Genomic DNA, 13,448 nt, shown 5'->3' on the forward strand with positions numbered 1-13,448 from the left:
GTCATGTGTAACCCTAATCCACACATATAAGCTTATGATCCATGCATTTGATTTAGACTAACACTTCAAGGACTATCCATAAGCTTAACGCATCACAAATCAATTATGGATCATTAGCCCAGTCCATATGTATCAATTTAATTAGTCTCTTTTGATCACTAAATTAATTCTTGATCAATACTAATTAAATAATATGATTTCTCAATTAATATATTATACTTATAATATATTAATAAATCAAAAATAACCTTTTTCTCAAATATTCATCTATCAAATTGTTCTGGTGAAGGCAACCCGAAATGGACCATGCTACTATCGGGTCAAGTACATACCAATTATAGTTATGGGCTTAGAAACCTAATCCAACAACCATATCAGGTGTGCGGGTTATGCTTGAAAACCCAAAGCCTTAATCAAACAAAAAAGGTAGAAAGGAACTCACACAACCCTCGACTTGATCCAAGACAAGAACCTGAATTCGTCGCTGTCAATGCTTCATATCTCTAGACGAGATAACTTGAGTCATCCACATCTTTTTCCCTGATTACAACAGACTAATGAACATTATTCCTTGCATAAGCTTCAAATCAACCAGACGTAGCTATCCTCTAGTCCTTGGATATGAAACTCCTAGTTGACTTACACTTGGAAATATTCCCATTAATCCCAAGCGATTCTCCCCCACTTGGATTCATCTACACCATGACAACATTATAACCATTCAAATTACCAAGCCAACCCGAACCTCACTACTTTGATTCTTACATCCACGACTGAGATTACTGGGCACAAGAGAACCTGATGCATCCCTTGATCAATGTTGATGCAACATTCGAGCTCCACTTACTATTGAACAAAGCCCATACGAACATGCATCAACCATGCCCCGGAGTTGGTTGATAGATCAATGACAAATCTTCCCCTACTAAAGGTAGCGGTCGGCACAACGAGCTAACCAACCCTTCAACGAACATTCAACATGAGCAGCTCAAGCACCTTCTAAGCTAATCTTCGGTGTTACATAAAGGAACAACTGGCTACAACGAGATCTTAGCCTAACAGCTTCCGATGTGAGGACCACACACACATTCCTGTAGACATGAACTTGACAACATCTGAACCCACACTCGCGGTCTGGCCAATCCTTCATGTAACGTCCCGAAAATACCAAGTAAAATTTTCATTTTTAAATAAATCAAAATCATTCATCCATTATACCAAAAGAAGATCAAAGTAAAAGTATTATCAAAACATCAGAGTAAAATCATAAACAATCATTGCAGAATAAATCTCCAGGGTATGCAGTGCGATCAAGTCGGGCTCTTCCTTTTGAAATTGGAAGTACCTGAAAATGTTGAAACCACAAAACCGTAAGCACAAAGCTTACTGAGTTCCCCAAAATACCACATACAACATATATATATATATATATATATATATATATATATATATATATATATATATATATGGGATTTGCAAGCCAACATCTATCTCTAGAATGTATAAAGCTTTCATCTTGATGCTTGTACATGTTAGATCTAATAAGATTGTGAGTTTATGCTTTTCTCCCCATAATTTTGGTCCTTGTGAGTATGGGTTACTATAGACCATTTGAATGCATCTTTATGATGTTTTTGAGGTTACAGAGTCATAAAAATGAGAGCTTGGGCGCTCTCATCCATCCATGCATGAGTTCTTGAGTAAAAGGTGATAGTATGGACTTAGGGTTTGGTTTTTTGCTCTTTTTGACCATGCATAGGGATAAAGTCAGAGACTTTATCCATTAAGACATTCATTTAGATAAGATTTGGAAGTTTGAGGGTTTGGTTTTCTGTATTAAAAGCCTAATATAATTTTGTGGGTATGTTGGGATGGGTCCGTTTGTATGTTGGGATAGGTCCGTTTGTGTGATGGGATGGGACCGTTTGTATGTTGGACAGGGCATGTTTGTTACATTAGGCATGCCCATTATGATTAGATAGGCGGGCCTGATATATTAAGGGCATGACTTGTATGAGTATGTGGTATTTTGGGGAACTCACTAAGCTTTGTGCTTACCATTTGTGGTTTAAACATTTTCAGGTACTTCCAGTTCCAAAGGAAAGGGTCTGGTTTGACTGCACAACATCCCCTGATGACTTTTTTGCATTGATTATTATTATTTTACTCTGATGTTGGAAAGATATATTTTTCTCTAATTGGTTTAAAAATGAATATTTTATTGGTACTTTTGGGACATTATAATTGTGGTGTTTGATCCTCTTGATGGATCATCCAACATTGATGTTGTTGTTTCTACCGGTTCTATTTTAGAATCTATAGTCCAAACGACGAATGTTTCCCTGATCTTAATGATAACTTCACGGTAAATTTTCGATCAACTTGACTTTTAAGGTCAACCAGATTCTAATCAAAATCAAATATTGATAAAAATTCCTCAAGTCTCTAAAAATGCTTTGATAAAACATTATAAGATAGTATATTAAATGTTACATATATATGAATTCAAATTCAAACGCAAAAATTGATTCTTGTATATGCAGTTGGACACCGTGGAACATAGGTGCGTTATGAATCGTATGCTAGCCCGTAAACAACCTTCTGGCAGCCGGTACTGCATGTACTCAAGCTCCACCATCTTCATGCTCTCCATAGGCACCAACATTTATGCATTCACTTTAGACCCAATGAATGGTGAGTTTGTTTTGACTCAAGAAAAGATCCCAATCCCGAAACCGGGTAAGATTTACTCGTTTAACGAAGGAAACTACTAACTATGGGATGATATGCTCAAGAAATACATGGATGACCTAAAGGACCCTGGTCCTACCAGAAAGCCTTACTCCGCTAGGTATATCGGTAGCTTGGTTTGTGATTTCCATTAGGTGATTTTATACGAAGGAATTTACAGGTACTCTCACGAAAAAAAGATCAAGAACGGGAAGCTTATGCTCTTGTAAGAGTGTGCTCTGATGAGTTACTTGGTTGAACAGGCCGACATACAGGGTTCCGATGGGCATCAACAAGTACTTGACATACAACTGACTGAGGTTTGTAAATTGAAAAACAATCGTACATACATTTATTTTGACTGTTGAATTAGTCAAACACTCACCAATTTGTTTCTTTCTTATAGTTTTGACTTTTGAATTAGTCAAACACTCACCAAATCAGTTAATAAATATCAGAAATACAAAACTTCAAGAATGGTTCCTGTTGTATGGAAAAGACGCTTTTACCCTCACATGTTTGACTTAACAGAAAAAACTAACGAAGTTAGCCAAAAGGACCAACCATTAAAAGTTTTTAAACTATAAAGACCAACATTGATGACCTAAAAATTTAAGGACTTAACTCGATTTTTTTAGACACCACAATGACCGTTTTTGAATATTTTTTTTATTTATAAAAACTTAGAATTATTTAAATAAAACACGAGTACCCTTAACAACAATATTTTTTAAAAGTTTATTTTACAAACTTATTAAAATAGTATTACGAAGAAGTCTATAATTTACTTTTTTGAATTTGGATAAAAAAATTTGTTATATTTTATCAAAACTAATATTTCTTAAAATTAAAATATAAACACCAAAAGAAACTTATTTTAAAAAAATATTTTTTACAAAGTCACTATTACAATGAGTAAAAGTATTCCATAATTTCTTATATATATATATATATATATATATATATATATATATATATATATATATATATATATATATATATATATATATATATATATATATTGTTTTTATAGAAATAAAAAATTTGAGAAAAAATTATTTTTTTAAAATTTTTTTTATGACTATACTAATTTTGTGGAGAATTAAATTTTAAAAACTTTAGTTTGTTTAAAATTTCTTTTCAAAGAAAAAAAATATGACAAAAAAATGAAGTGAGTGAGAATAAAAAAGGCTACAACCAATGAATTGGTGACAAATGTCAAGATCTGGTGCTAAGAGTGGAAGACATGAGTAGATGCATAACGAAGCGTGTACATTGCTGATCTTTGTTCAATTGCCCGATTTAACCCCTAAATTTTGCCCTAGCTTTTGAAACTTTCGAAAAATTTGAGATAATTACCAAAAAAACCATTGTTGAATTTAACAAAAAAAGAAAATTAATGGATTTATTTTAACCACACGATTTTCGAATGTAACAGTCGAGATTTGTTCTCGCGGTTCTTACCCATTTTGAGTTACTATATATATATATATATATATATATATATATATATATATATATATATATATATATATATATATATATATATATATATAGCTTCATGTAACTTCCCGTTTAAATAAAATAAAATAAAATAAATTAATTAATTAATAAATAATAAACCTTAAAACCTGAGGTGTATTTTTATATTTTTCTTTTAGCCCTAAATCCATAATAATTTATCAGAGTGTTAGCGCAAAGAGTTAAATGTTATAAATTCTGGAAATCGGGGGGTTAAAGTGTAACTTTCGGACTAGTTATGAATAGAATTGTGGAAGTTGGGGGCTGTTTGGTAATTATTGGGCTTAATCTGGAAATGTTTGGGACGTTACACTTCATTTGAGATTTTAAAAATAATAAAGATATCGAGTTCAACCTCAGCGACACATTTCTGATGTGTCATTCTATATGGTTTATGATTTGGTCAAATGGCAGCTTCAAACGGTCACAAGAATGTTGCTTTTTCTCTCACCCTTGTGAACGAGTATAGCCAATTTTACGAAGCCTCACACCTACTGAAATGAGGGGTGGTGTTTTTGAAAAAAAAGAAACGTGACTTTTAAGTTTTAATGCACACAAAGAGTTTTATTGCCCACTCCATATAGCCTAACAAACATTAAGTTTTAGAAATAGCTAATACATTCCTCATGCTCTAAACATTTATTATTTTATTGGATGCTCTAAACGTTTATTATTTTATTGAAAATAGAACTATATTATCTTTTACATATTAGAATAAGTAAAATAACTCATTATCCTAAACTAAAATTAAATTAAATTGAGAGGTAAAATAATCCGTACATTAATTATTCATTGGAAGTATTAAATCATTCATTGGAAAAATCAGGTCATCTTACAACAATGGCTATAGGTGAACCTATTATAAATATTTTTTTATCAATTATTTAAGAATAATAATAATTATTTATTTACTTAAAACTACATCGTCTTTTCTAACCTTTTTTTTTAATTTTAATTTATTAATATTTTTATTAAGAAAAAATATCATTTATAAATTTTAATGATTCAACAATAAGTGGCGAATCTAGAATAAAAAACCACATAATTCATTAATTTTTCTATATAAATTCAAAGAGTTTTATAGTTAAGGTAGATCTAATTTTTTTTTTAAGACAGATTTCTAAAAAATTTCAATAGAAATTTTAGACAAACTAAGAAAATTAGATGGGTCCTAAGACCCACCTTTCTAATATCCAGCGTGGCCACTCACATTATATAAGAATATCATTTTGATTGATTCAACAAAAAAAGACACTTCCATCAATAGTTATTTTCCTAAAAGAGAATCAACAATAAGTCATAAAATTTTTAAAGATATATTATAATCATATTCATCCTTGAAATGTAAGTTTCTTTTTTAATTTAAACAAAGTTGTCAAATTAAATTACCTCTTAAAGTTTCTGAGTTATTCTGATTTGGACACAAAAATAAAGTATATGTAAACGGTTTGTATTTAAAACCCTAGATCAATTTGAAAGCATTAAATGTATTGAAAAATAAAATAAAATTGAACATTGTTTTTTATTTTAGAACGACAATTGAACATTGTTTGGATTGGGTTTCTTTGTGTTAGAATTGTGAAATAACTAATGAGGTTTCCAACTTTCCGTTATTTTTCGTCTGTTTTCCAAAAGTATACAAATTCATACACGAATATATTGAAATATCTAGATCTAGATTAGTAGTCTCACATTTAAAAGGTAAACGACTAATTAAACAACCCAACCCTTCAAAAAGTATCTAAATTTGCAACTGAAGTCATTTACATCAATTTCGTTTGTTTTCCAAAAATATACATAGTCAGGCACTAACACTTTAAAGATCTAGATTAGTAGTACTCGGCATTTAAAAGGAAAATGACTAAGCAAGCAACCAACCATAAGACTTTAAAAGGTATCCAACTTTGAAGTAGATGTCATTTACATCAATTTCGTGTTTTTTTCCTCAAAATATACATATTCATACATACACATATTGGAAATCTAGATTAGTAGCTTCATGTTTTAAAAGGGAAATGAACTAAGAATCCCAACTTTAAGACTTCAAATAATATCCAACTTTGCAATTCTTGTCATCAACATCATCAATCAAGTCCCACAAAAAATAACAAATATGATAGAAGTACTCTGGTTATATATTTATATAGTGACCAAAACATATATGTAAACTTTGTTGGTCAAAATATATAATTTAAACTATAAACAAATCTGAGGGGCAGTGTGATAGGACGAGTTTAAATGTGGCTGTCGAGCAGGGTGGCTGACAGCAGACGCAGGAGGACGTAGGACAAGGCAACGAGTAGTTAATGACAGAGGCTTGAGGATTTTGTATAATACAAGTTGCCGATACATAAACTTGTATTATACAAGTAAATGCATGTTGTGTAAAAATGAGGTTTTGACTATGTTAACTTGAAGTTTCTAGAAGGGTTTGGGATCTTGTTTGTTCGATCGCAAAACATGCTTAGGATGACATTCATAAAAGCAATGGTGTTCGTAAGTTTGTTTTTTAAATCTTTATAGTCATGGTCCCAAGGTTTCATGATAAATGAGAGATTGATATGGATTGACATTAGCAAATAGAATCTAAAATCTCAAAGAAATTAGCAAACAAGTAGGGCACAATAGTTTTTATATGGATGACGACCAAGATTAAATTTTTTATAGCTTAAAACTATGCATCGATCTTTGGACATGTTGATCATTTCCAAAGTTGTGATTGTTATAGTATTAGTGAAATATGTGGTATGGATTAAACAAATGACTAGATGGACACCTTCTTTCAAAAGGACGATATAGAAGAATGAGGATCCTTTTAATCATTTCTTTTTTAAAGAATCGTATAACGATTAAGGTAATGATGTTAACCTTGAAGATGAAGACAATGGTGGTTTGGATGGAGCCCAAGATACTTTTATGTTGAGAATAAATCAGAATTATTATAATGGAAGGGATGATAACATCAAGGAAGCAAATTACTTTAAAGAGGTTCCAAATGAAGCAAACTTGGCCCTACTGTATGGAAATAACACTGAGCCTATTGCAAAGGAAGAGGGAAACACTTTGGGAATTGATTCTTTAGTTGAAATATTCCAAATGTCAATTAAGCATATGACAGTATGGAGTGTCGTTCCCATCCCCTGAGTTTCACACCTCATGATGACACAACGAAACTGACATACCCGACCAAACTAGATGGAAAAAAAAACATCATATATGTTTTCCCAGCTACTGTCCACCAAGGTGGACTAAAAACTGTTTCGGGTGGTGAAAAAATTCTAGAAAGATGTAATCATGGTTATGGATTGAAAATTAATAAAGAATCAGCAAAGAAGATACAAAACGTAAACATTCAGGCTTTTTTTCTTCATTGAATTCTAGTTGTGGTCAGAAATTTTTTTCTATGCTTGAAGATATTGGTGCTACTATTTCAAATAGGTAAGGCCATGGGATATAAGATGAAAGTGTGTGAATTTGAAAGAAATAATTAATAGGATTGGAACTCAAAATGTTTCTAAATGAACATCATACCCATTAATATCCAAGGGATGGAGGTTTAGATAAATACATGTGGATAAACGAATCATGTAAAAAACATGATAATTTTTTGGGCATCTAAGGGGTGAAGATGGAAAGGTTGGATATTCAAATAGTTCGGTTATTTTGGAGTAATATTTTTCTTTAACTATGATTGCAGTAGCACTAGAAGTTAATTTGGTAAGTGGGATCCTTCCAAAAAAATTAAGACACGTTTTATGAACGCCAAGAATTGTGTTGATATAGAGGATGTCTGGGTTTCTAGTAACACTTAGTTCATGATTGTAATTGTGTATCAGTGTATGCGCCTCAAGAGTTAGTTGTTTTAGTCGAAAATTGATCAAGTTCTATTAAACCAAATTGTACGAGAGACTGTGGTGTTTAAGGTAATGCAAATATTGAATAGTGATCAAAGTGAGACAAGGAAAGCTAGGCATGAGCAAACGGACCGAACCGGCCCGACCCGGCAACCGGCTTCGGCCAAAATCAAGAACCGAACCGGTCCGGCGGTTCTACCGGTTCCGGTTTTTGCCGGGTTTTCGATTTTCGAACCGGTCTGATTTAACACGCTTCCTTACGAGGCTTGTAACTCATTCAATTTTTAACTAAATCAAATATTTTTATAGTCTAAACTTAACTACAAAACCTAAACTACGTGTAGGAAAAAGATTCAGGTCAAAAAAACTTAAATTGAGTGAGTTATGCACATTTGAACAACAAAGTCAGATTACGTTTAATGATCACCTGGAAAGCCCTTGATCCTTTATAGGATCTCCGACATAAAACCTTGGGAGGTGATAATGATCACCTGCCTTGTTGTTTTTATCGATTTGAATGTGAGATTACATAAATGATGAAGATAATACGAGTACAAATGTAGTTTTAGAGCTAATTATGTTTGTAGTGTGTGTATTACAGGTGTATTTATAGTCTAGACTAAATAACAAGAAGTCTGATATTTCTGGGATCCTTTTGAATGAGCATATACACGTTGTTTGACTTGGTATTCCCGGTTCTTAAGCTTGGTTGAAATGATTCTTCGTTGAGAATGAGTCTCATATTGACCATTTCTACACATGTGAGAAAAAGAAATAGAAAGATGACCGTTAAGAGTGTTAGGAAATAAAAATAACAATGGTCAGGATCCTGAGAATGGTTCGGGATCCTGAAAGATCTTGAAGATCCGGGATCCTAAATAGGGTTGAGGATCGTGGCCTAATAATTGCCCCCAAATTATACCTGCAAGATATTTAGGTTATTCTTAAATAATAAATGTATAATTTTAAGTAAATAAAGATAAGGAATTTGAATTTCGAACCCTAAAGGACAAAATTTATCCGTTCCATAACCATCATTACGCAGTCAAATCATATTCTCTCTCCTCTGTCACCAGAATAAATAAGGTAATCGGTTCAAGATTTCCTTTACCTTCCCAGTTTTACTCTTGATCATCTTCGTTTACTTTCAAAGGTACTTTCTTTTTCATTTTTTCCTTTCGTTTTCCTTTTTTCCGATCATGGGAAAGAAAATTGCTCGTTCTCGTGCTAGCATACTTCCTTCTTCCGATGATGATTTTACCGATCAAAAGTTCATGGCTCACGATGAGTCATGTTCTTTCGACAATGAGGATATTCAATCTTTGAAGAATAAAGGCGCTTTTCCTGATGGTGTCGTCTTGAAACCCATCGATGCCTCGGTCCAGTTAGATTTCGTCTCACCCACCTGGATTTGCTTCCCAAAATACCCTTTTTCTCTAGGTCTAACTTATACTTTCTCCGGTATCATCTATGATTTCTTTGAGGTTACCCAACTCTCCTACGTCTACGTTATGTCAACGGTTTGGAGGATCATCTATTGGGTCGATCATTTAAATCAGTTCAAGAATTTGGACATTGGTTTAGCCGAGTTGGCTTCTATTTATGATCTTTCTACCTTTGGCTCTTCTCGTTTCCTGTTCAAGGTCAAAACAAACAAACTACTTCTTGTTCTAAAGTCCAAGCTTAACGATGGAGCTTGGAAGAATAGGTTTTTCTTTGTGAGACGTGATTCCATTCCTAATGGAAATGCTTTGCCAGAGAGATGGGTTAAAAAGGGTAGGATATTTTGTTATTCTTTAGAGATCATGGGATTTACTTTCTTATTTTATTTGTTGTTATGCAACTTTCAAGTTTGAGGATCTTGCTCCTGCCGTTGAAGATACGAAAGATAAGATAACAAGCTTTCTTGCTTTGTCTGAGGCCGTTAGATCTTTTCGATTTGAACCGCCTAGTCTTTAGGAAAGTTCTTCTGCTGTTGCCCCCATGTCGACAGGTAAGAATCCTTGGCTTATCTTTTTCTTTTCTAATGTGAAGGATCCTGAATTCATAGGGATTTTTCTTTATGTTTAGGATCCAAGGTCACACACTCCAGTGCTCGCTTTACCCTCACCGATCTTGACATGCCATGTCTAGTGGCCACCTGGTAGTGAAGAAGGAGAAGACCTCATCTTCTCTCCTTACCAAGAGAACCTTCATAGATTTGACGGTGAAGACTCTAAGATCCCGGAAGAGAAAAACTACTGAGGTCATGGATTTAAGCTTGAAAAATCTCGGAGCTGAGGACGCAATCCTGAAGTTGGTTTCTTTTTCTTAGGCTGTAAGTGTCCGTGTAACTTTGCTTTTAATATTTTACCTTTCACTTTTTCTGATGTTATTCTTCTTTCAGGTGTCCAAGCATGTCTCTTCTGACCTGAAGATCCAGGCTGAGAAGGCTGAATTAGACTTGAAGGAGTAGGAGAAGATGTGGAGGGCGACTAATGAGGATCTCTTGAGGAGGGTGGAGCTTCTGAGCAAGGAGAAAGCTGAGAAAGAGGAGGAGCACATGGCTGAGATGGATGATGTGATTTCTGATGTGAAGGCTAGTGCTGTCGTGGTTGTCTGGGAGGCTAAGCTCAAGCTGACAGCAGAGGTGGAGAATGCAGGATCCTGGAACGTAGCCGGATGATGCGAAGCCCTAGCTAAGTTGACTGGAAAATCTATTGATTTTGGTCAGGGTCTTGTAGAGAAATAGGGAAAAGAGGGAGAGACAAAGATATCCCCAACTGGGGATGATCAAACCAAAGCGTAGGTTTGGCGTTTTAAAAACAATTTTTAAGTATTTTGGTTTGCAGACAATATTTCACTTTTTTGGGGGTTGGTGGGCAACCCTTTTTTATTTCATGCACGTTGGTTGTTGATGTTTATATCTCTTTGCTTTGCATGTTTGATATGATTGTAGCAGTAGGATTACTGAGGATCTTTAGTTTCTTAGGAACCTTAATAATCTGTTATAGTTAATTTTATGCTAAGGATCCTTATGCAATCAGGATCAAAGAGTTTAGGTTTTACAAGAACTCTTAAGAACCAAATAACCTGAAATAGTTAGTTATCGATTTGGGACCCTAAAATAGTTAAGATCTTCGGGAGAATAAACCCTTCATCATTACTTAGGAAAAATAACTTTAAAGATAGATAGAACCTGATGATCTTTAGGTTTCGCAATCTTTTGATTTAGGATAAGTCTTGAGTTATGATCCCAAATGATATTTGGAGTTTGCGTAGAGAAGGATCCCTGTTAAGAGATCTTTGAAGATCCTTACTTTGATTTTCAACTGAGAGAAATATTGCTTAACAAATAACAGTGGAAGATCCCTACTGGGGAAGATCCACTTTATATAATTATTGGGGAAAATCCCATAATAAATGGGGAAAATCTCAAAATAACTGGGGAGAATCCCAACTTGTAAGATAACATGATAATGTTATCAACCTTAGAATTTTACTTGGGAGGATCCCAACTTAGGATAACCTGATAATATTATAAACCTTAGATTTAAACTTTAGGATCTTAACGTATGTTCAGAAATAAGAGGGTTTCTAAGTCACTAAAGCGTGAAATGATCCCTTCGCATTCCATAGTTAGATATTGTGCGTCCAAGCAAGGTGTAGAAACCTTAACTCGTGTGAAAGAGGTTATCAACTCTTTAAACCTTAGAGGGGATTAAGTACCCTTAATCGTAGGAGAGATGATTAGTCTCTATTCGTGGTCATTAGGATCCTTAGATTCCTGCACGTTGTAAACATTAGCTTGGGGTGGGCGTTAGCTTGGCCAATGCCCCTCCAATGCTTAATTCAGTAATGGTCTTTAAAAAAGAATAAGATAAAAGTAATGGGTAGAGAGTGTGTAGCTTGGGGTGGGTGTTAGCTTGGCTAATGTCCCTCCAATTCTTAAGTTAGTACATGAAGTATGATTTTAGATGTATAACATTCTAGGATCCTAGCAAGATGTTTCCTTCAAGGGTAGCTAGCCAATATGCCCCTTTCCTGCTTCTGAATCGATGAGATATGGTCCTTCCCACTTAGGTGCCAATTTACCTACATTGGGATCCTTTGTATTTTGGAATGTCTTCCTAAGGACCAAGTCACCTATTTGGAATCTTCTTACTTTAATTCTCTTATTGTATGCTTTAGTGATCCTTTGTTGATGAGCAACAATGTAGATCCTAGTAGGATCCCTAAGTTCATCGATAGTGTCAAGATCCTGGGCTAGGATCATATCGTTGTTCTCTTGATCCTATAGTTGGTATCTTGCCGTTAGGATCTCCACTTTAGTTGGGATCACGACTTCTGTTCCAAACACAGGGAGTATGGAGTTTGGCCAGTGGCTATTTTTGAAGTGGCCCTATCTGCCCATAGGAAAAAAGGGAGTTCTTCTGCCCATCTTCATTTCTTCTTGTCTAACCATTTCTTCAAATTATTGACTATGATTTTGTTGCTGGATTCAGCTTGACCATTAGCTTGAGGATGAATAGGAGTGGACATTATCATTTTAATTATCCAACTCGTGCAAAAGTCTCTAGTCCTTTTGCTTATGAATTGGGATCCATTGTCACATATGATTTCAGCAGGGATCTCGAACCTAGTCAGGATATTACGTTTGATAACTAAGACTACTTTCTTGTATCATATTTAAACAAAGGCTTTAGCCTCTCCATTTCAAGAAATATTTTTTCATTACTAACATGAAGACCTTTCCACCAGGAGCTTTTGGTAACTTGACAACTATATCCATTCCCCATTTCATGAATGGCCAAGGGGAAATGATAGGATGTAATGGTTCTGCAGGTTGATGAAGGATGTTGCTATGCCTTTAACAAAAATCCCATCTTTGTGCATATAAAAAGGCATATTTCTTCATCGTTGGCCAGTAGTAAACCGTCCTTAACACTTTAGAGCATAAGGATCTGGCCCCAACATAATTACCACAGTCTCCTTCGTGTATATCCTTTAGTACTTCGGTAGCTTCATGATTTTCCAAGCATCTCAAGTGTGGACCAGCCATGGATTTTTTGTATAGCTTCCCTTGGATCATCACGAAGCGCAAGACCCTCATCCGGAATGCTCTATTGGTTTTCTCTTCTCTTGGAATCGTGTCATTCTAGAGATATTCCATAATGGGCTAGATCCAAGATTTTGAGCTTTGTAGAGGATCCTGGATGTCGGGATCCTGACGACTAGGATCTTGAGGAAGTTATTGGGGATCAGGATCTTCGATTGTTGCTACGTTGGTTGTTTAATCATGGTCATTGGGATTTTCTAGTTTATTGGAGGGATTTTCTATCGCCGAGATTAGTATGTGGGTTA

General features: G+C 34.4%; 1 pseudogene; it reads left to right on the forward strand.

Annotated features, from left to right (window-relative positions):
• The first annotated feature begins 2,231 nt into the window (after positions 1-2,231).
• LOC145126867 (fructose-1,6-bisphosphatase, chloroplastic pseudogene) lies at positions 2,232-7,395 on the forward strand (annotated as a pseudogene).
• Positions 7,396-13,448: the final 6,053 nt, after the last annotated feature.

This window comes from Lactuca virosa, chromosome 7 (assembly GCF_052849685.1).
Source record: "Lactuca virosa cultivar CGN04683 chromosome 7, Lactuca_virosa_CGN04683_v6, whole genome shotgun sequence".
Lineage (NCBI taxonomy): Eukaryota > Viridiplantae > Streptophyta > Magnoliopsida > Asterales > Asteraceae > Lactuca > Lactuca virosa.